The sequence below is a fragment of the Austrofundulus limnaeus genome, unplaced genomic scaffold (genome assembly GCF_001266775.1).
Source record: "Austrofundulus limnaeus strain Quisiro unplaced genomic scaffold, Austrofundulus_limnaeus-1.0 Scaffold856, whole genome shotgun sequence".
NCBI lineage: Eukaryota > Metazoa > Chordata > Actinopteri > Cyprinodontiformes > Rivulidae > Austrofundulus > Austrofundulus limnaeus.
In genome coordinates, this window is record NW_013953258.1 from 8,493 (window position 1) to 12,892 (window position 4,400).

Below are 4,400 nucleotides of genomic sequence, written 5' to 3' on the forward strand. Positions count from 1 at the left end.
GTTTGTAATTGTGCTTGCTTTAGTCTTTATTTCCAGTTTTGAGGTTTTATAATCACAGGTTTTCTTCACAAAAATAAACAAGTAAATAAACATTTTAACATAAATAGAAGAGGTGATGTCTTTAAATTTTAAAAGCTTGTTCCTTATAAATGTCTTTAAAATATGTATTTTGACATTTTTAAATAAAATAATCATTTTTGAAGGGAACTGTCCCCATCCAATTAAAAATGTAATTAATTTAAACCCCCACATTTACCATAAAACATTAGTTCATCCAGTGTTTCTCTTGTTTAACAAATAAATTTATTTCATTTTACCTATAAAATACTCACATTAAGTGTTTTCCTATGTAGGTAAAAATCTGTTTAACAACCTGTTAAAATACACCAGACTGCAGGAAATGACATTTACTTCTTTAAAAATGTTCTGTGGGAGGACCCCCAGACCCCCCACCAGTGGGTCCCCCCAACATTACAAATACTTACTCTTGTTTTTTGTCTCTGAATGTCATAAAATCAGTGATTTTATCTGTGAAATTACAATTTGAACATCTGTTGATAAATACATAGCTTTATTTTTCCATAGTTTTCAATTTGTTATTTTTACAAACACATCATAAATTTTCTGTTATAGATATTAGTTTTGGTGGGCCACCCCTGGTTTTTCAGTGCCCCCCCCCATGCCCCCCCCCTGAAAAAAAATGTGCAGGCGCCACTGTGAATGGCTCAGCATGAAAATACATTTAAGATCTGTTGTATCAACCTTTCAGTCCACTCTACACCCCAGCAGAACCAAGGAGAGGCAGCTTTCAGTTTGCACCACAAATCTGCAACAAACTCCCAGAAATCTGCAAAATATCTGAAACAGAGTTTCTTTAACTGAGGCTAAAACCACCTGAGTTGTGTTTTATTCGTAGTACCAAGTGGAACATTGATCTACATATTTGTGTGTTTGCTTGATGATTTTTATGATGACATTTGACAAAATGTAATGTTTATTGTTTGTTTCACAACTGGTGGCTGTGTTGTGTTTTTATGATGTAAAGCACTGAACTGCTTTGTTGCTGAAATATGTTTTCCAAATAAACTTCACTGGCTTAAAGCATATTTCCTTTTTATCCCTAATTTATAGCCTCAAACTCGTTATCAAATCACTTTACCACCAAAACCACCAACACTCAGTTATGTGAGTAGTGGATGTACTTAGAAAAAACCCACATGTGCACGAGGAGAAGGAGACTCCACAAAGACCTCGGCTCAGTTCTGAACCTGCGAGCTTCCTGACAGAAGAGCCAATCACAGCGCAGTCACCTGAACCAAACAGACAATTTAAAACACAAATGAGAAAGTGATGCTCCTCTGTTCAAACTGGAAAAGAAAATGTTTTTCTTACAAAAACAACAGGAAATGAGAACAGAAATAACCCGGCTCAAGCTGTGAACTGTTGTTGTTTTACAGTAAAATAAATGTTTTATCAACAGGGTTTTTACTGTAGGGCTTGTTTCTGTCATGGAGCACATTCTGGCCTCCAACTTGACAGAAAAGTTCCCACATGATGTCGGAGGAATATTTTCATTTCAATCCATCAGAACAGAAAATAAAATTCTGTTTTTCCTGCAGTATCAGGTTGGGTTGTGTGACTGATAGCTCAGTTTAAAACTACAGCTCAGGCAGCTCATTTCTCCCATCAACTCCCACTTTATCTGGGAAATCTCCCAGTAACTCCCACTTTATCTGGGAAATCTCCCATTAACTCCCACTTTATCTGGGAAACTTCCCATTAACTCCCACTTTATCTGGGAAATGAGTCGTTTTCATCAAGTAACATCACATTAAAATGAGCTGTGATAAAATAATGTACTGCAAGCTTTTAGGTGTTCAAAACTTGTTTCTATATTGTACTGTAGCACAGCTGAAGGTGATGATCATTAACAGCATGTCTTTATAATATTAACGTGTTTTGGTCTAATTTTAGAACATTGGTAAAGTTTTCACAGTTTTACTGTCTGTGCAGCTGAACAGAAGACAGCTTTAGATTCAACAGTAAAATGTGAATATTCTAATAAGCTCAGGTGGGTAGAGTACACAAAAATTGTACTCAAGTAAAAGCAGCACTACTTCAACATATTTTTACTCAAGTAAAAGTAAAAAGTAGCCATCCAAGAAGTGATTCAAGTAAAATTAAAAAAGTATTTGGTAAAAAGGCTACTCAAGTACTGAGTAACAGATCAAGACATCATTAAATATTTAAAAATGACATCATCAGATGGACCAAAATATAAAGCTTTGTGGAAATTTTGGTATTTTGAAGATCAAAATGAAAATAATTCATATAAATAACAATAACTAATTCAGGCAGAAGAAACATCTTTCCAAATCAGTTTCTTTCAAAATAAACAGCATGAAAATAACAAAGCTGCAGGTGTGTCTCTGTGTTAGGTGAATTTTTGATAAAAACAACCAACAAGTTACTCACAGTGGGTAGAGTACCCCAAAATTTTACTCAAGTAAGAGTAACGATACTTCGTAATAAAAGTACTCAAGTAAAAGTAAAATTTACAGCATAGTAAAAGTACTCCTAAAAGTACATATTTTACCAACAAGTTACTGAAGTAAATGTAAGTATTATTACCCAACTGTGCTTATAAGTTCAAAATGACCACAATGTTACATTTTGGATTTCTGTTTATCTTCTGTAGATATGATAAAACACAAATAAGGTTTTCTGTTGACATGAAATATAAGACTATGATCATAAAGATAAAACAAATATAATTTATTTCATGCAGACAGACTGGACACGACACAAAAAGTGTGAAACAGATTGTGTTTATTCATTTAATCATTAGTGGTTAAGCAGTACAAGTGAAAACAGACAAAAACTTTAGATCTGACTTGGATAAAACCCACTAAAGGCCTCTCCACCACAGGTTTGTTTGTTTAATCCTTATAAAAACTGAATGTGTCTTTTTTTTGATGCACTGCAAAAACACAATATTGAACATGAATGAATGAAGAACAACTGCAGGTATGAACAGCAGCAGGTTCTGATAGGGAGAATATAATAAAACATAATGAAAAAAGCAAAAATGAAAACTAATCTTGCAGACTGAAGTTTTATCTGGTAAACCTCCTAAACAGCTCATGAAAACATTGTTTTAATAATTGTTTTGGTTGTAAAAGTGTAACCCTGCTGGCTTCAGACCAGTTTAAAGTTGTCTGCCCTGTTAGAGGACGAACTGTTGTAGTGGGTTTTCTGGACACCAGGGTTCAGTGTGAGACAGGACACACTGACAACAGGTGGACTGGGTCAGAACCAGGTGGATCACATCTTTAAACAAACCACTAAAGCTTTTAGTGAAGTCAAATCTCACAAACTACATGATTAATGAAACAACTTAATGTTTTACTCTAAACAACATGTTCTGTTAGGCAAAAAGAGACTAAAAGCATTGAAATACTGCATGGAGTAAAGTTTGTGCAGACATGTTGGTTCAGTAATAAAAAGGAAGGTGAACATTTTACATAAAAACTCTTCAGAAGTGTTTCTGTGCATCAAGCAGAGTGACGTATTAGTAACACAAAACAGCAAAGAGCGTGAGAGGAATGGTTTTGGTGTGAAATATATAATGTTGATTTAAAACATTATTAAAAGCATAAAATATGTTCATTTATCTGTCAGGAATCAAGATATTTTCAACAAAAAGATTATAAATGATTTTTCCACTCATAAAGAGTTCTTCTCATGTTGTTCCTCATCATCCATCTTTTTATTTACCTGCTTCATCTTTCAGCTGGAGTCTACCTCCAGGTGTCCCTGTGTGAGGGACACCTGGAGGTAGACTCCAGGTGTCCCTGTGTGAGGGACACGCTCTCACACAGGGACACCTGGAGGTAGACTCCAGGTGTCCCTGTGTGAGAGNGACACCTGGAGGTAGACTCCAGGTGTCCCTGTGTGAGAGACACCTGGAGGTAGACTCCAGGTGTCCCTGTGTGAGAGACACACTCTCACTCTCACCTCAGCATCCTTTAGAGTCACCAATCAACCCAACCTGCATGTTCTTAGTCCCCAGAGAAAACACACCGGCGCACAGGGAGAACGTGGAAGTTCCTCAGGAGAGCTGGGAGGCGAACCTGCGACCTTCTTGCTGTGAGGCAACAGCTCTAACCACTGATGCCTCTCTTTCAAACCCCTCTGAATGGTTTTCTTTGTATCTGTCAGCATCACAGCTGCAAACGGTTTCAACTCAAAGGTACTCATTGCAACGGTAAAAAAATCGATTATTCCTCAAACTGATGCTTTCCAATATGGAGTTCAATTTGTGCCAAAAATATGTCGCTGAGCCTTTGTCCATGTTCTTATACCTTGTGTTGACACATTGTGTCGTTTTGTTCTGTCTG

At 36.3% G+C, this 4,400-nt stretch overlaps 1 long non-coding RNA gene across 2 annotated transcripts; it reads right to left on the minus strand.

Annotated features, from left to right (window-relative positions):
* Positions 1-2,812: 2,812 nt before the first annotated feature.
* On the minus strand, positions 2,813-4,072 carry LOC106532939 (uncharacterized). 2 transcript variants are annotated; one of them, XR_001312175.1, is made up of 2 exons: positions 4,004-4,072; positions 2,813-3,887 (listed from the first exon to the last, which is right to left on the minus strand). It is a non-coding gene; the product is annotated as an uncharacterized LOC106532939 (long non-coding RNA). The 2 variants fall into 2 exon arrangements; XR_001312174.1 differs by having other exon boundaries at positions 3,928-4,012.
* Between the last annotated feature and the right edge of the window lie 328 nt (positions 4,073-4,400).